Source organism: Vulpes lagopus, chromosome 22, assembly GCF_018345385.1.
Source record: "Vulpes lagopus strain Blue_001 chromosome 22, ASM1834538v1, whole genome shotgun sequence".
NCBI classification, from domain to species: domain Eukaryota; kingdom Metazoa; phylum Chordata; class Mammalia; order Carnivora; family Canidae; genus Vulpes; species Vulpes lagopus.
In genome coordinates, this window is record NC_054845.1 from 17,434,407 (window position 1) to 17,454,710 (window position 20,304).

The following is a 20,304-nucleotide window of genomic DNA, read 5'->3' on the forward strand; positions in this document are numbered from 1 at the left end:
TAGACCATATTAAGGATCCAAATGCAGTAGTTTTATTATTATTTTATTAGTATTTTATTTTTATTTTATTATTTTATTATTTTCGATTAAACATCTTTCAAGAGAAGTGATAGTACACGGAGTACGGAATTTGTTTAAAAAACTTTTTCGGGTTGATATCTTAGAATATAAGCACAAGCATTATTCTGCTTTACATAAAAATTGCTGAAGATAAAAATAGGACCAAATTAGGGCATTTAATAGATCTTGTTAGATGAGTATATAGAAAGTAATCTAACGTTTTATAACTCCATAACCCCCCTTGTTGTAAATGTGTGTGTTGTCAGCTAGTACACTTTATGGTGTAAGAAACCAAGTAACTTCATCTTCTTCCTTAGTAAAATAAAAGATTGAATCATTCAATTGATTTCATTTACAGAATGTTTTTGTGTTTATCTTTCAGACTTTATTGATCTGATCCAGGGTATCTTGGGACTGCTGGCTGGAATTAAGGTTGGTGATGTGTTTATATTATAATTAATAAGCTGTGAAATAAAATAGAAGCATCTTGGGATTTGGACAGCTGGATCAAATAACTCTTGCAGAGTGTAGTGTAGAAAGCTGAAACTTAATGAAAAATGGATACATTTCAGGCTTGGGGCACTTAACACACATGCTTTCCTGAGTAGCATTTGCTTTCCTAGTTAGTATCAACTTCAATTATCAACTATTGTTTCCTTTGTTTTACCTGTCTTACTAGCTGAATGTTATCAAATGAAAAGATCCAATTCTACTGTATTCATTTAATAAATACAGAAACCAAAGGAATTACTTCTTGGTAATGCTAGCTAGTATTTTAAAGAATGGTCAGCTTCCTGGGATCCCTGGGTGGTGTAGTCCGTTATGTGTACAGCTCTCGGTTTCAGGTCAGGTCATGATCTCAGGGTCTGGAGATCAAGAGTCAGGTTCTGTGCTCAATGGGGAGTCAACTTGATATTCTCTCTCTCCCTCTCCTTCTCCTCCTCCCTACCCTGTCTAAAATAGTAAATAAATCTTTTTTTTTTTTTTTTTTTTTTTAAGGAATAATGGTCAGCTTCCTGAATTTGCAAGGAAAACACTTGATGCAGAGTTTGGTAGTCATGTTTCCTAAGGAGGGTAGAGCTGAAACATTGCTTATCAAATGCAAACTTCAATTAATTGGCAAAAGTGTTAAGATAGCATTCCTTTTGTTCTATTTTCTTATTCCTTGTTTACATGGGAGACCCTAAACCAGCTTAACTGAGTTTAAGTAGTAACATAGCATTAGAGGGCGCTTACATCAGTGGGCTTGAAATTTCATTTATCCCTTCTATGTTCTTCTCTAGAATATGTATTTAGATTTTATAACAAAAGAAAAAACTAATCCCTGAATGAAACGAGGGCTTTTGTTGCTCATGTAGGAACAAAATGCCAGATGTTGCTAATTTTTTTGTATCGGGCTTTGATTAATGATTAACATAAAGAAAAACATTGGCTTGTCATTTATGCTTACATTAATCAGGAATTTAGGCTTCAAAGCCCCATATTTACCCTTCAAATTGCAGAGTCTAGCACAATAGCAGGCATACAGTAAATATGTACCTTTCCTGGCTTCAAATTCTGACCTCATCCTTCTGCCCTGATACATACACACACAAACACACAGATGCAGGACTGTTATTTCTCTTTTTCATGTACAAACTGTGCTTTCCTATCCTTGAAGTACACATGCATTGTAGTAAATAGACTATGTTGGAATCATGCCTACTGATAATTAGAAACGATAAGGAAAAAAGTATAATGTTTACATAAGGATAGTTAAAATCTCTGTAACCTGTATTATTTGTGTTCATTTAGTTTGGAGTTGAATTTATTGAAGGTGCTTAGCCTGGCTTCCTTTCATATTCACTACTCAGTACACTTTTGTGTAAGCTTGCACATATTTAAACATGGAATTTCTTGTAAGACTTTGAACTTTTGCTTCTCTTCTTTCCCTTCTAGCCCCTATCCATCTGCCAAGCAGAAATTACAAGTAGAATGAGATTGTTGGCAAAGTATAAATCTTTGAATCAGGAATATTTTCATACACAGGGTTAGCTTTGAATTGTTACTTTTTCATTTTACATAAATCATATTTTGTCCCTCTTTATGGTTTGTTTTATGGTTAGTATGGTCAACATGGCAACTTGAAATCTCATCCCATTTTGACCACTTTTCAGAAAGAAGAAAAAGATAAAAAGAAGCATGTAAAAAAATAAGTATTTTATTAAATTAAAAAAAACTGTTAATTATACATAAAAACTTTTCTTGATCTGATCCACTACCCATCTTCCATGTGGAGAGTTTCTTGTATTTAGTCTAGTTGTGGAGAGTCAGAATGACTTATATATTCCAAAATAAATGTATCAATGAAAATATATAAAATATATATGGAAATGGAAATGTATTTACATCTTTAATATTGCTAGGTTTCCTACATGTATATGTGTGGTTCAGCACAATTGGTATTGTTTTACTTTTCAACTGAGAATAAATTAAATTTGGTAGTTTTCTAAATCATATTTTGGAAAAGTAGCTAGATTTAGCAAATCTTTTAAAAATATATTAATTCACCAGAAACAGATTCTCAACGTAAAATAAATATATATAATGAAAATTACTATTCTTTTCTAAACTAGAGCTAAGTTCTTTTGCTTCAGGAATAAAAAAAAAGGTTTCCCTCATAGAAAAGCTTCTTCTTAATATTAGCTAAGCAAAATGACTTGCTAGATGAAAGCAAGTTTTAGATAGGGATATATAAAATAGGATATCAGAAATGTCCTTGCACTTCTGCATAGCAAAGGAAACCATGAACAAAATGCAAAGGCAACTTTTTTGAATGGTAAAAAATATTTGCAAATCATATATTTGATAAGGAATCCAAAATATATAAATAACTCATATAACTCAATAGCAGAAACACAATTTGATTAAAAAAAGGGTAGAGGACTAAATAGGACACTTTTTCAAACAAGACATACCTATGGCCAATAGACACATGAAAAGATGGTCAACATCACTAATCATCAGGGAAATGCAAATCAAAACCATAGTGAGATGTCACCTCATGCCTGTCAGAATGGCCAGTATCTAAAAGACAAACAACAAGTGTTGGCAAGGCTCTTATATAGAAAAGAAAACCCTTGTGCACTGTTGGTGGGAATGTAAATTGCAGCTACTGTGTAAAACAATTAAAACAGTTAACCATTCTTCAAAAAGTTAAAAATAGAGCTAGCCTATAATCCAGCAATTTCACCTCTGGGTATTTATCTGTGGAAAATGAAAACATTAACTGAAGAAGATATATGGACCCTCGTGCTCACTGCAGCCTTGTTTAAAATAGTCAAGGTATGGAAACAACCTCAGTGTCCATTGATGGATGAATAAAGAAGATGTGGGATGTGTGCATGCGCACGTGTGTGTACACAAGATGGAATATTATTTAGCCATAGAAAAGAATGAAATTTTGCCATTTGTGCCAACATTAGTAAGCATTGAGGGCATTATGCTAAAATGAAGAAAGTCAATCAGAGAAAGGCAAATACCATATGATCTCACTTATATATGAAATCTTAAAAAGAAAAGAAAAAGAGAAAAAACAACCCAAGTTCATAGATACAGAGAACAGATTGGTGGCTGCCAGAAGCAGAAGCATGGGTAGTGGGTGAAATGGGTGATGGGAGTCAAAAGGTACAAACTTTCAGTATTAAAGTAAATAAGTCATGAGGATGTAATATACAGCATGGTAACTATACTGTACTGCATATTTGTAAGTTGCTGAGACAGTAGATCTTAAAAGTTGTCATCGGAAGAAAATAAAATTTTATAACTGTAAGGTGACAGATTTAACTAGACCTTTAATGGTGATCATTTTGCAATCTATACAAATACTGAATCATGTTATATACCTGAAAGTAATGTGATGCTCTATGTCAATTATACCAATAAAAATTAAAAAAAGAAATATCCTTGTAATATTTTATCAATTCTAAGATTTTTTTTTCACATTAAACCATGTAAAATAAAAAAAATGCCATAGTTAAGTTGGCAGATATTTTCTTTCTTCCTCAAATGAAATGTCTTATGATGGATCTTACCTAAGATTTTATGAAACACAGTATTACTGACTTTAGATTAGGAAGAAAAATCATTCTCTAAAGTTATTACAAAAGGGAATCATTGTAAAGTCCAGAAACTAGAAAGTTAAACTTTATACTGATTTTTTAAAAACATTTTGCACACTTTTTACCTTTAAAAAATGTGTATTGATTTTTCCAATTTCTTTTTTTTCTTTATTATTAACACTGGTACCAATATTTTGGTATATTTCCCTCCACTTTTTGTCTTGCTTTGTTTTCACAAAATTGGAGTTAAACTATATTCTGTACCTTCTGGTTACTTGATAATGTGATTTTAATAACTATGTGATGTTTTATCCCATACCTATGCTATGATTTTTTTCACTGTTTTACTTATTGTTGGACATTCAGACTATTTCCAGTATCTTATTGTTTCAATTTGGACCTGGGCCTCCCTAACTCTAATCTACTACTTCTGCCTCCAATTCTGGTTTTGTATATGTTTCCATACTACTGAGCTGCTTGCCATCAAGTTCTTTGATTCCAGTATCTTATCTGTAAAATGGGAACAAAAATAACTTATACTTCACTTAAAGATTAAATGAGGTAATGCATAGTTACGAGTTTTAAATAGAGAGGATTCAAAATCCCTGGGTTTTACATGACTAATAAATTCTGGTGCTTCTCTTAAGACAGTGAATAAACCTAATGAACATCTTTAAATTATTGTCATAAAACAAACTATATAAATGAATCCAGAAGTTTTATACATATATAAACTGACATTTATATGCATTTTAAACTGACCAGAGACTAATTTCTATATGCTCTACTGAATGATAGTTATCTTTTATTAAAGATACTATTAACAAACTAAGCAGCATACTGCACAATTGAGCGGATTTTCACTTAAGAAAAAATAATGTAGAAAATGTGAATACTCTAATAGGAGTGGGGAGAGAGGATACTCTTATGTCTCTTCTGAGTAAGCTTTGTGTTTTGAGCTTTGCAGAATCAAGACAAATAAATCTTTGACCAGCTACGTACTCAACCTTCAGGACCACCTCAGGGAGAATCCATATTTCTGCTCCCACTTGTGTCATGTTTTTTCACACAGCCCTCATAAGCATTTGCTCATACTTCTTTATGTTATGATTAGTTCTGGACATTTCTTGTCGCTCCTGCTAACTCATAGCAACTGGTATCTTTGCCATTTTGTCTCATGCCCTAGTCAGGCCATATAGGAGTAGACATCCAGGAAATGCTTATTTTATAAATTAAAAAGATTAGAAGCCTCAAAGAACAATTTTATTACATATCTATAAACTAAATATACAGCTAAATATATGTACATATGTATGTACATAGGATATATATATATATATATATATATATATATATATATCCTAATAATTATTAGTCATTGTATTCCCCGGTGACAGAAAAATCTGAGCAAAAAAGTAAGGACTTTGAACAAATCACTCAAAAGACATTTGAAACAGTAACAATCATTAGGTTTAACTTGAGGAATTTTAAAAAGTGAAGGTATAAGAATGGTGATTGTTTTGTCATTCTGCTTTATTCTTATGTTTAGCATAATTTAATAATAGTATAAATAAATATACTTAGGATGAAAACTTACCCAGAATTCCAATTACTGGATTGTCGTGTGACAAAGTGACTTAGAGATTCCAGAAAGATTTGTAAAATGCCTAATTATTTGCTTACCACTTTAAGGAGAGATACAAAGCTGCTAGCATCACATTTCAAACTGGAAAGACCAGTTGGATCTAGGGAGAATTTGCTCTCCCCTGTGCAGCTTTCCGAAATCTGAAGCATCATAAATGCCTCTTTCTTCCTTTGTATAAAAAGTAATCCTTTCCCGTTACAAACATTGAAACCAAAAAAAAAAAAAAAAAAAAAAAAAAAAAAAAAAAAACAAGCTTTGTGACATGATTTGGAATGGGAGAGGTGGGGGCAGAATGAAGTGGGGGTGACAAGTGTAGGGGAGAAAAGTTGTACCTTCTTTCCTTTTAGGTTCTTTGGCTAGCCTAATAATTAAATTGATATAAGACAGACCAACAGGAGACAAACAGATTTAATTTTGTACAAGAGCTCATAAAAATATGGGACTCAAAGAAGTGACCAAAGCAGGCAGCGTTTATACCTTTTAGACAAAGAAACAATAAATTTGTGAAAAATTGACAAGATAAAGAAGTTTGGGCTTAGGGATAGTAAATTAGTGAGGAAGTAACAAGGTTTATTTATACAGCCTCTTGGACTCTGAATTCCCTCTCTCTGGTGATAAGGTATCTCTTTACCTCCTGGTACAGGGAGAGGACCTTTCATAAAGGAGATTTATTTCCTGCTTTCAGAAGGACAAAAGAGGGTCAGAGTGTCTTTCTTGCACTGGCTGTTCCTTAAGTAACTTTTATTTAAAATAATCAATATGCCAAAGTGACATATTATGGGGTAGTCTGCCCAGAACCTAACCACAGGCAAACTTGCTATATCACTTCACAATCTCCTCACATGGTCTAGTGAAATACCTCAGGAAAATACGTTTCCAGAAAATATGCTCCTTTATTTTGACAGAGTCTTGACATACTGAGGAACTAGGCTTGTTGATGCCACAGAGGACAAACAGAAAAATACAACTCACTGGAAATATTATTAATTAACTGCTAATGAGTCTATTTTTTCCATGTTGAAAAAAAAATTCTAGCTGAGTCTTTTTTTCTTTTTTTTTTTTTTTGAGTCTTTTTTTCTTAACTAAATGTTTATAGTTTCAAATGGCTACAAAGGACAGCCCCTTGGCTATGTTTTCACATAAACCACTTGCTTCTGAAATCAATCCTGTGGATTTAATTCACCGATCAGCTAATTTTTATTCTTTTCCTGAATTCATGGAGAAGAAAGAATGTTGTTCCAAAGAATAATAGCACAGCTGATGCTTTTTGCAGTTTATTTATATCATTAAAGAATACCATGACTTTAATTTGGGCCTATATCTTATTAGGGAAGTTTGGAGGATTTAAAAACATAAGAAGTACATTTTCTTCTTATGTAAGGACTCCATTCATTTAGAAATCCTTTATTTCTTGTATAGCCTACTTATTACAAAATAATAACTTTGTATTATTGAAAGGGGATATGCTTTCTTCTTCCTCAACTTCTATAAATCCACATGATAGTAATTTTCATTAGTTATTCATCTAAGAATAGAAAATCATCAGTTACATAGCAGAAAAAAGAGCATAACATATAATAATACAAGTTAGATAGCTATACAGATATGTGTACTAGTGTTGGAGAGTTTTGCTAATGAACACGACAAGGGCTTTACTTTTGGGCACACCTGATGGACCGTTCCTGTAAAATTAACTGTCTTTTCTGAAACAGTTCCCTACAGTTATTTAGCAATAAAGAAATATTAGTTGAAAAACCACATAAACTTAGTTTCATTCCATTATTATTCAATGTCTTGTGACCATCACCTTATGTTGTTTCGGAGTCTTTACTTTGTTTACCTTTCTTCCCATGACTCAAATTAGTAAAGAGCTGAATAAAAACAAAACACTTAATACATTATACGCATGCTTCTATGTCTATTTCTATATCCACCCATGTCTCTCTCTCTTTCCCCCCTCCTTTCTGTCTTACAGTAATACTTTATGTCTGTCACGTAAAGTTTATAGTTCAAAAGTAGAGCAAGCATATGAGCCAGTTTTTTAAATATAAATACATATTTAAAAGTTTAGTTACTATTACCCTCATTTTATGCATAGAGAAACTTAGTCACAAACCAGACACAATTTTTATAAAAGACTATTTCTGTAAAATGTAATAGTTCTTAAAAATATAAAAAAGTCTTTTGGGGGATAAAAATAAGTACAAAAATATACATTTCCCCAAATGTAATTACTTGCTTATAATATATGAGTATACACCATTTAGTGATGGCTTCATTTATAAGATATTAACCTTCAGAATAATAAGTAAGGGTGAGTTTGATATCTGTTGCCTGAAGATGTTTTACTTAGAGAGTGTAAATACCTTTTCAGTCTTGTCCTTAAATCTATTGCCATGTATCAGTGCCTTGCCAGAATTAGTTTTCTACAAAGAAGACTAAGGTACTATAATGAGCTAGTTCACTTTTTGAAAAACACCTCTGCTAGCATTGTATTTATATTTTTTAAGATTTTATTTATTGATTTATTGATTTATTGATTCATGAGATACACAGAGAGAGAGGCAGAGACATAGGCAGAGGGAGAAGCAAGCTTCTTTCAGGTTGCCCAATGCGGGACTTAATCCCCAGCCCGGATCATACCCTGAGCCAAAGGCAGACGCTCAACCACTGAGCCACCCAAGCATCCCCGTGCCAGCATTTTAAAGGGCCTTAAGCCAGCCATGAGGAATATTCAGCCCCATAGAGGAAAATAAATTAAACCACAAGGATTTATTTATAAGCATAGATTTGTCCATGGGATGCCTGGGTGGCTCAGTTGGTTAAGCATTTGACTTCGTGGTTTGTTTTTTTTTTTTAAGATTTTATTTATTTATTTATTTATTTGAGAGAGAGACAGAGAGAGAGAGAGAGAACATGCATACAAGCAGGGGGAGCAGCAGAGGGAGAGGGAGAAGCAGGTTCTCTGATGAGCAAGGAGCCTGATGTGGGGCTTGATCCTAGGACCCTGGGATCATGACCTGAGCGGAAGGCAGATGCTTAACCTACTGAGCCACGCAGGTGTCCCTTGACTCTTGGTTTTGACTCAGGTCATGATTTCATGGGTCCTGAAATAGAACTCAGGCTCCCGGATCAGTAGGGAGTCCGCTTGAGGATTTTATTCCTCTGCCTCCCCCTCTCCCATGTATAAATGAATCTTTAAAAAACAAAACAAAACAAAAACCAGATTAGCCCATGAAGGAACCGAGGACCTCTATTCTGAAACCATTAGGGAAAGAAAAATGAACAATTCCCTCCTCTAATGGTGATTTTTATTTTTATTTTCAAGTTTTTTCATTGTTCAAGAATTTTAGGTAAGTTTGACAATATGGGAAAAAATGGGTCACTGAGTAAAATGGTTACTTTAATAGACAACTTTATAGATGCAAACACTTCCAAATTCCACTTAATTTTCCATTATCTTTCAGGGACTCAGAGATGTAATACAGATGACAATTTGGCAATAATATCATAGGGAGAGGACCTTTGCATTTAGTTTCCCTTTGAGATTTTCCACCTGTTTTTACTCATTGGAAATTAGGAAATAAATTTTCCACTATTAGTAGTGTCTTGCAAGCACCTGTGCAGGCTAGGTGAAACCAATGACCAAAAAAGATTGTACATTCAGGCTAGGCTATCTTATATAGGTGTTTAAGTGTAGTGGGATCACCTTTTCTTGTATTTCACAATGTATTACACAACATAAGAAATACATGTTACATGTTAATAGTTACTTAAATTACCTTAAAATATCTTATAGTATTTGAATAATTGTGCAACTATAAACATAAATCCCTAGAAAAGTTACCTGAATAGTTTTTATTTACCTTATCAAACAACATTCTCTCTCCTCCACCATACCTGGAATTGCTGTTTGTTTGTTTGTTTTTACATTGCAGAGACTAAATAAATATTCGTTAATTTTATGATTTTCCTGTATCTAGTGTCTCTTTAGATTAAACATAGTATCTCCTCCACTTCTATGGCATGGTTTGCTCAGTGATTTTTTTATCACTTCATTATTTTATTTCACAAAGACCACAAAGATTTTGTTCTTGATACTTATTTCATCATTTTGATCCTGCCATATATGGTGTCAGCTAATCAAACCATTTTCTTGGATGCAGAGTCATTAGCTAAGGTGGCCCCAAGTGGCAGTACACCACTTCATAGGGTGGGATGATTTGATGGGTAGGGGAAGCAAGAAATGTGCCCGAGAGAGAGAATAGTTAATGTTAAACAAAAACAAAAACAAAAAACCTAGTGACAGATAAATGCCTGATAGCCAAATGGAAATTTTGTAAAAGGAAAGGAGGAGGAGTAAAATAGCCCAGATAATAACTCTTTTGCCTGGTCTAGACTTTTTTCTAAATCATGAGTTGTTATCTGTACTTTCATATTAAAGTCTTTGCACATATGAAGTAAGTCTACACCAGAGGTACAGTTCCAGTGGAACAGAACAGTTATTAATAAGTCAATTAGGATCTCAAGGATTGAGAATACACTTGCAGTCGTTTGGGTGCTAGGTTCTGTGGATGCTTTAGAAGTATTAAAAATGGTTCCTTTGTTCTCAGATAACTTGCAGTCAAGGAAAGGGAAAGAAAGCTAAACCATATAAATAGTAACTAATACATGGTGATCATATATTAACCTGCTGAGCCAAATACTAGGTACAGACATGACTTTCTAGAGTGATCTAGAGAAGATATAATTTACTGTGGTTACAGAGATCTAAAAAGAGAAATTTCAGTTGGGTTTAAAGGTGAATAGAATTTAAATAGGCAAAATAGAAAGTGAGATATAGAAAAAAGAAGGGCATTTCTTGAAAGAGTTCTATGGAAGCCGAGGCACAAAGAAAGTACCAAAGATTAAGAAGTTAGGAAACGTGAAACAGAAGGTATTAGGACAGGTTTATTTTGAATCTGAATTTTACCTCTTCCCTCTCTTCTGTCCCAGCCTTAGTTTTTTTTTTTTTTCTTTATTTTCCACAAGTATTTGTTGAACTATGTTAAATGACAGAAAGAATACAATTTAGTAACAAGTTTGATGTCCTCTGTTGGTGGGGAAACAGTCCATGATTGGGGGATTACAGTGCCTCACAAGCAGTAGAACAGTGTTTCTGATGGACTTTTAGCAGGTTTTATAGAGCATTAAAAAAGGCAATGCACATATGGCATGATAGGCTAGGAGGTTGGGATTTCTTTATAAGCATGTTCTACATAAAGCTGGGTTGTAGGATTGTGACTGGTTTGTGTTAGGATTCCTTGATAGTTGTTGTTTCCCAAAAGTGCAGGCTGACTTAAGTTTAGATTTGTGACCTGGGCTGGGCATATCCTTTATCTACTTTTATGTGTGTTTGTGTGTGTGTTTTAACTCTGAACAGAAATTCAATACATCAATTAGATCTTTCATACTCTTCTTGTGCACAAAGAATAGTTACATAGGGAAATATTCCAAGAGCTTCCATTAAGAAAGTTGCATTTGTATGTTAAATTTTGTGAAGAAAAAAAAATAATATCTCAGATATATGGGATCTCGTGTTCCAGCTGACATTCATGCTATCAGGATTTATTTTGATATTGATGTTTTGATATTTTGATATTTATGTTGCCAAGTTTGTGTATAATTAAGGGTAAATGAAGTAGTAAGACTAAGTACTATATCTCTTTATTAAATTTCACATGAGAAATTTGGAACCTCACCATTTAAATTATTTGTTAAATTATTTAAAAAGGGCTCCAGTATAGGGAGAAGGGTTAATTGGAATTGAAATTGTTGAGGAAATATAATTAATAACAAACTTCTCCCAATGTAGAATTCCTCTTGACAAAGGTAGTAGGGAGAGAAAAAACAAAACAAAATTTCTATTATTGATTGCTTCTCGGCCTTTTGGCTAAGATCAAGTGTATTATTGAATAAGCATAAACTAGAATGTGATACACATCACAGGCAATCCACCAAGAGATTGCATAGACCAAAAGAAATTTCACCCATTTTTATAATCAAGCAGATAAAACCCATTACATACGTGCTTTCAACAGAAATGATAACTAATCCTCAAGTAAGGGCACTACCTTTAATCTGGGGTGACCATGTGTGTTAGCTAATTGGCCTTCTCCAGAGGAGAGACAAACTTCTCACAACCTTTATGACAGCAAGCAGTTTTAGTTTGGAGCTAGAAGTCCCCTGAAGTTAGGCTCTTCATTTCCCACCAGAACTGGAGATAGAGAAGCTACCTCCCTTCATGTTTGCATTTTAAAAAGATGGCTCCCAGGCCCTTGAAGAAACATTCCTGACTGTGAGAGAGGCCAGAGGCCTAATTAGCCATTATAAAGATTTACAGGCATTTGCAAAGGGGAGTGAAAGAAATTCTAAAAGATAAAGGAGAGAGATAAAGTCTCTACCCTTATTTTCAGCAAGCAGAATTAAACCTCTTGTTTTTCATTTGTATTTGTCCTTACAATGAATTCAATCATTATGTCTTTAAAAAAGTAGACAATGGATGGTTTTGATCCTCCAAATATACTGCTAGTATATTCTAAAACAAAGAAAAAAAATAGGCTTTAAAGAGAAAAGATTTAGGTAAAATCTTTAGAGATTTTGGTAAATCACTACTCCTCAGTCATTATAACCTGTTGCCAAGTAAATTAGTGGGGCTGTACTGATGAGATTTCGCCTTTGTAAGGGAAAGCTCAGGCCTCGGCAGAGGGCAGAATGGACAATATAAAAATAACTTAAACTACTCCTTTAAGTGTGTTTGAGATCACATTCAAAGCTTTCTGGTGCATTGAACTTAAACTTTCTCTACCGGTAGACCTCTGGTGCCATTCAAATGCTAATGTTTGGCCTTCTGCTTTTTTAAGGCAATGCTGGCTGGAGGTCATGTGACCCTAATTACTGCAATTATGAGCTTTCTGGGAGTAATCACTCTGGTTGCACCCAGAGTGAGCATCTGCTGATGATAAATAGATCCTGAGATTACTAAGCCCAGGCTTCCTTATAAGACATCCAGTTATTCACTCCTTGATGTGTATACCTACACAGAACTCAAACCCATAGGCTCTAATAAGGACATTCTTTTCCCGTACAGGTTTTTTTTCTCCTTAAAATTTCTCTTTAAATTTAGTTGGAACAGTTGAAAATGCGTATTTGTGCAAATATGTTAACATTCTAAAGAAGGACATGGAGAAAACTCTAATAATGACTAATACTGAAGCAGCACCCTTCACCTACATATATTTTAATTCTCTGTGCAGAGGAAAAAAACAATGTCACAAGGGCTTAATCCTTCCAGCAGAGGTATTGTTGTATTTCATTTTATTCTGTTTTGTTTTATTAATCTGAGGGAGAAGACCTAACTTCTTATCATAAGCGTGTGCATTTAAGGGGAAATTCTCATTCTTTAACAAGGGAAATTCTTTTCCCATGTAAGTAAGGCCATTTCCTTCTAAAGAGGTTATAGTTTCATAAGATAGTTCTGTTTTTGTTTTTGTTTTTTTAAGCAGGATTTTTACCTTGTTCCTGGTTACTTCTAGTTTTCAGAATATAGTGGACTGAATTTTAAATTTCATCATGTATTATTGAGTTATTTTTACCCTGGCCCATAATCACATGGTAACCTTTGAGCAAAACTCTGTTCATGTTGAATTGCAATCTTATTGAGATGATGTTAATTAACGACAGTGAAATTAAAGATGGTGCATGGCATCCTCGTTTAAAAATCCCTCATAGTGCCAACTTGCCTTCAAAGTTAGGTTTAGAGATGACTGGTGGCTCAGCGCTTAACCGTCTGCCCTTGACCCAGGGCATGATCCTGGAGTCCAGGGATCAAGTCCCACATGGGGCTCCCTGCATGGAGCCTGCTTCTCCCTCTGCCTGTGTCTCTGCCTCTCTCTCTGTCTCTCATGAATAAATAAATAAAATCTTAAAAAAAAATACAAAGTCAGGTTTAGAGCTTCTAATTTCCTATTTTAGTGTTGAGGCAGGCTAAGCTTATTTTTGGTCTGTGTAAAATGACACATGGTAAATTACCAATGTGATGTGGCAAGAAGTGTGCGAGGTATAGGATATGAAAACTAAATTTCCCTTTACCCTTTTAGGTTCTTGGCTGAGACCCTCTGTAATAAAAGATTAAGAGGAGAAAAACAAATTTCATTTACTTTTGTGCATACGAGGGCCCCAAAGATACGAGATCCAAAGAAAAGATCAAAGCAGGCAACTTTTATACTGTGTAGACAATGATAATAAATTTCTGAAGAGTTGACAAGACAAAGAAGTTTGGGCTTGGATAGCAAATTAATGAAGCAGCAAGATTTGTTTAGACAGCCTTCTTGGCCCTGAAATCCTTATCGATGGCCATAAGGATGCCTTGTATTCTCCACATGCAGGGAGGGCATCCTTCATAGGGAGAATTTACTTCCTGCTTTCATAGGCAGAAAAGGATCAAGCTGTCCTTACATCAGCTGTTTCTTGAGTAACTTTAATTGCAATTTATGAAATCCCAGAGTAGTGCATTTTGGGGTGGCCTGCCCTGAACCCCATCAAAGGGAATATGTCAGGCACAGTCTTGCTTTCTCATATTCAGGAGTGAACTTGAACAGCCCTTGAAATACATACATGCACTACAGCACATTTTTGTGGTGTGTCCACATGCAACATTGGAGTTTGCTAAATTATTTGTCTTCATCTATTAATAAGTTAAAAATGTTATCTATTGATGGCTTTTATTTTTTATTTTTTTAAAAGATTTTATTTATTTATTCATGAGAGACACAGAGAGAAAGAGAGGCAGAGACACAAGCAGAGGGAGAAGCAGGCTCCTTGCAGGGAGCCTGACATGGGACTCGATCCCGGGTCTCCAGGGTCACACCCTGGGCTGAAGGCAGCGCTAAACCGCTGAGCCACCCGGGCTGCCCTATTGATGGCTTTTAAAAGATTTTTTTGTGGCAGCACCTGTCAAGTTTCCCTCCTACCCTTTTTTTTGTCATTACTAGGAAACAACACAATTTATTCTTAAGGAATAAAGAATGTATGATTGGATCATAACCTCTTCCTCCTACCTTCATCTGTGTGCCTTTGTGTTCCTGCCTTGCTTCTTGTAAACTCTTTAATCTTTTTTCCTTCCTTTTTTTTTTTTTTAAAGCTACTTCAGCTATAAGGATTTATATCTGTCTTTTCAAACTTCTCAGAGTAAGAACAGTAAAGAGATGTGGCCATACCAGAACTCTGTCACCTGTGAGTCTGTGCCTTTCAAAGATAATGCTAGAAGCACATTCATGTTCCATCTGAACTGATAGGCCAGGAAATTGGGATCTTGAGATCAATAGTTTAAGCTTTACATAGAAAATTTTATAATGTATTTTGTAGGACAATCTTCACATGCTAATTAGAATAATTAATGTTTCATGAGGATCAGGGCCCCTTTGATATTCCTTTTAATAAAATGATAGATTAAATATTGATAATATAGTTCAGTTGTTCAGCATTATAAGACTTCCTATAAGTAAAATCATAAAATACACACACAATTTTTTTGACAGACCGTATATTTAGAGATTTGGTTCAGAAGACGTTTTCACAAATATAATTCAAATGAGGAGAGTTTCCTCACTTTTTTTTTTTAAAGATTTTATTTATTTATTTATTTGAGAGAGAGTGAGTGAGAGAGAGTGCACAAGTCAGGGGGGAGAGAGAGGGAGAAGCAGGCTCCCCACTGAGCAGACAGACCAATATGTGTGTGTGTGTGGAGGAGAGGCTTGATCCCAGGACCCCAGGATCATGACCTGAGCTGAAAGCAGATGCTTAACCTCCTGAGCCACCTGGGTGCCCCAGTCTGCTCACTTTTAGAGAAGTAGCAAAACCTATGGTGAGCTTCTCATTCTGGATGTAGAACCAGACAGCTCATTTCAGCATCATTCCTACCAGTGCTCTGGTGCAAATGGTGGTGCTCCTTTCATTTCACCAGTTGGATTTCATCTATGATATGAGAGAAGATGTCAAGAAAAGGGAGTAACAGACATCAAGAGCGAATCAGAGCAGAAAGACATGGCTGTACATGTACAAGGCAGGAGTCAGGAGTGCTGCAAACATGGCCCCAGCAAAGATGATGTCATTTGCCACAAAATAACATTTTGAACTCTAAAGGCAGAGGAAGAAGCATGAGCTGACAAATTATACAGATTGAGATGAATGGTACTAAGTCATGTCATCGAAGTAGGTTGACAAATCTTAAAGTCAAGGTTGAGGAAAATATTGTCTTAGAGGATGTTTCAAGAAATGTTTGTGACAAATACTTTTCCAAAGAACTTGAAAGTACTGTGAATCTATTTTATGATTTGGAGCCATTGATTGAGGGTTTAAATCAATATATTAAAAAAGTTTCCAAATTATTAGTATGTAGAAGAGGCTTGCGGTTGTAGGTTTCTCCCAATGAGAAGGGTATGGCATGAGCCCCCAATCCTGGAAATTGTTATTAGCAGAGTCATTAATTAGGGTCTTTCTGAAAGCTCTTACTTGGCAGTTTGTTTTTGCCTCTTCACCTTTTGTCAAATCTTAAATCTTCCTCATCCAGGGAAAGTAGTAGTTGATGCTACCCCCTCAGAAATAGAAGTTCCACTCAGACATATTATTTAGAGACAGGAAACACAAACCAATCAACCAGAGACATCAATTCAGTGCAGCCCACAATTACAGGTGATGTAATAAGAGTAGTTGTGACTCTAATGAATTTATAGTTGTCGTTTCCTGTTTATCTATGGTTGCCTGAATCTGGTTTTTAGATATGACCTATCGTGTGCTTATGCAAAGGCACAAATTAAATTCGGATATTTGTATTCACCTGAAATTAGTTCCAGTAAGTATCTCATCCTTTGCTATGTCCTTTCCCTTTATTCTCCATTGCTCTGTTGAGATACACGCTTACGATTCAGTTTCTTAGGGAAGTCTCCCTCCACTGGGCCAGATGTCTTGGTTGTGCATTGCTGTAACACCCTGACTTTTGTCTATCATGGCACTTCACTTGATTTACATTGCTTAATCAACCTTCATTTTTCTTATTAATTAGATTTTAAGTTCCTTGAAGGCAGAGACATTATATGCCTGTCATTACCCTTTTTCTGTAACCTCACACCCTCCTGGCTATAGAGTTTTTGTACCTAGTAGGTGTTGATTACGCTCACTGGTACTTCTTGGGCTGCTGGTTGCTGTTATTCTCAGGGGCTTGTATGCTTCTCTCAACTGCTGTCCTGAGCAGTTTATTCCTTTCTAATCATCCTCTCTGGGCTCCCCTATGGCCTTTTGCATGTTGGGGCAGGGGCTACATGCCACATCTTCCTTTCCTGCCTCTCTTGATTTTCGGGAGTCCCTTCTTCCCCTCTGGAGTCATACTCAACAGTCAACCAAAGTGCAATATATTAGTCCTTAAGAAGCTTGGTAAATAAAAAAGAAATCTCTTTAAACTGTATGAGAGGAATCAGCAGACCTGTTCAGCTCCATTTGGCTTTTATTCATTTATTTTTTTGCCAGGTGGTCTGAATCAAGGATGGAAGTGCCCTACATTTCCAGATCTGTTTCCTACAGATTCAGTGTGAAGCACTTAGTGCTGTTTATATTTTAAGCGTAACTTTATAAAACTCTATTTTGAAAAGCTATGACTAACTATGGAAATACATAAAAAGAAAGTTAACGGAAATGAAAAGTCCCCTTTAAATCTGTTTGTCAAGGCTTCTCTCATTTAGAAAAAACAAAAACTATGTTGCTTGCCTCACTGATGATTTGTGCCAGTGTTCTTTCTCCTGTTTTCTGAAGATGCAAAATTTAGTTGGGCTTATTAAAACAGTTTAATGTATCAAAGGACTACATAACGTGGTGTGAGTAAATGTTGTTTCACAGCTTATTTTAGTATCTAGAATGGTTGGCATGGAAACCTTGAGAAGGCATTTTAGATGCTCGATACGTATAAAGATTTTCATTTTGAAAGTCCTGGTTATCTTATTTTTTCCTTTTTAGAATCAATTTTAATGTTTATTTCTGTCTAATTTTAGAAATATAATTTTTTCCATAAGCAGAAGCAACTTCTTTAGTGAAAATTTTAAAAAGAAATATATATATTTTTTAGAAAATAATAGGACATAGGCAGGGTCAGGGGGATAAGTTTTAAGAATTAAGAAATTTAATTAATTGGGTACACATATAGACTGTGGAATCCTACAGAAATGGGTTGAAACACAGGTTCCAGCACTTACTAGCTATTTGACAATTGCTATATTAGCTTCAAGAAATTGAGGTTAAAAATTGTTATGATAGTAATGAAAGGAAATGAATGAGGTATTATATGTAAAATACATAGGAGAGTGTCCTGCATAAAGTACATGTTCACCAGCTTTCAGTCTTATATTTGTGAAATACAAGACAAGCAGGTAGAAAAAAAATCCCACTGAACACTTTGATTCAGAATCCTTTTCCTTAGCCATTCTTTTTTCCCATCCTTATGTCTTTTGCCTGAATGCTGTGAAATGTTGATTATGAAATATCTCCAGACCTTCATTAATTTATATGTGCATAAACGTCTATGGATTATAACAAGGTATGAAAAAGTTCCATATCAATTATTTTTTAAAAATTCATTACCTGTTGTGTTGTTCTGGTACTGACTGGAGCTCTCTTACCCCATAATAGTGACCACCAGTGTCCCTTGGTATCCAGAAAGATGAATTTGATTCTTGCCTCTTCTGCTAAGCAGCTGTATGACATTGAATAACAAACTGTGACTCTCAGGACCTGTGTGTTCTTATCTATAAATTAACTGGAGATAAACTATATGATTTCTAATGTATGTATATTTCAGTTTTTAATACTTTCATTGTTATCCATCTGGGTGTCAGGACAAGGTCTCAATTTCTGGATGCCATTTTTTTTTCTTGACACTGCACACTAAACACATATATGGTATTGGACATTATATAATAAAGCTTATTTTTTATCCTTCACAGCCCTAAATCTGCCATTCCTGCAATACTCAAAGACTGTCAGACTTTTAAGAAATAACTTTAGGGGGCAGCCCCAGTGGCTCAGTGGTTTAGTGCTGCCTTCAGCCCAGGGCGTGATCCTGGAGACCTGGGATCGAGTTCTGCGTCGGGCTCCCTGCATGGAGCCTACTTCTCCTTCTGCCTGTGTCTCTGCCTCTTTCTGTGTGTCTCCCATGAATAAATAAACAAAATCTTTAAAAAATAATAATAATAACTTTAGGTAAATAAGCAACTATTTTTTTTTTAAATTTAGGATTACAGACTATTTGGCAAGTTTGATGATACCAGTTTTCCAAAAATCCCAAGCAAATAAATGGCAATTATTTTTAAATCTATTTTCAAAAACACGGATACCAGTTTTCCATCTCCATATTTAGAATTGGTATTTCTTAGGCATAAAACAGTTAAAAAACAATTGGTATATCTTATGCCAAAATAACCAAGTTAGATGAGGAAGTTATGATGAGAGAACAACCCAAAGGAGCAACTTTCTCAGATTATAGAATTTGCCAGTGTGTGGATAACTATTAGTTCATGGAAGGCTAATATGTAGGCAGTGACTGTTGCTGAGCTGAGGAAGGTTCTGACAGAGCAAGCCAATTCCTGAATGGACTGATCCTTGGAATGATTTGAGTTAGGAACAAAGATAATTATGCCTTTGGAAAGGGTATCATGGCCTAATTATATCAGACCCTACTCCTCAAAAGCTCCAGTCTTACTAAGGTTTTACTAGGCTGTCAGAAGAATCTCAAGAAGATTAACTTTGGAAATTCCACTAAGTAAAAACTCTGCTGTCCTTTCAAAAAACATTCATATGGGGGAGGGACGCCTGGGTGGCCCAGCAGTTACATCTGCCTTCAGCTCACGGCCTGTTCCCTGGTCAAGGGATCAAGTCCTGCATCAGGCTCCCTGCTTCTGCCTCTGCCTCGGCCTATGTCTCTGCCTCTCTGTGTGTCTCTCATGAGTAAATAAATAAAATCTTAAAAAAAAAAGCTTTCATATGAAATTGTATATACTTCAAGACTACATATGTAGCTTTGTCCAAACTTAGTTTATATATTGATTTACAATTTCTTTTTTTTTCCTTCCTAAAGAAAGTCTGGGAAAAAAAATCTTCACTATAGTAACTGATTAGTTCCATTTCCTGCAAGATTTCTTTTCTTGTGGTTGCTGGCTTCTAGCCAATTCTATTTTTGCCTTTATTTTCTCCATTACATTTTTTTTCTGAGTAGAAGAATTTTTGTGTTTTTCATTTTGTCAAAATGGAATTCTTCCCATCTCTTGTCATGATTTTGATATTTTCAAAACTTAAAAAGCGACGCAGAGGAGATGTCCACATAATGAAACATACCATGGACGTTGAAAAACAGTCTGACAATTCAGAACATGTTCTCAGCCATTAGTGGATTGGGAGTGCCCATCACTTTTTTCCTGT

At 35.0% G+C, this 20,304-nt stretch overlaps 1 protein-coding gene and 1 pseudogene across 1 annotated transcript in view; both read left to right on the forward strand.

Annotated features, from left to right (window-relative positions):
* Nucleotides 1–439: 439 nt before the first annotated feature.
* Nucleotides 440–20,304, forward strand: part of MAP2 (microtubule associated protein 2) — a 216,633-nt gene continuing 196,768 nt past the window's right edge. Inside the window, exon 1 of the mRNA XM_041737518.1 lies at nt 440–492. The gene's annotated coding sequence lies outside the window, so the exon portion shown is untranslated. The remainder of the gene's footprint in view (nt 493–20,304) is intronic.
* LOC121480874 lies at nt 11,718–11,939 on the forward strand (annotated as a pseudogene).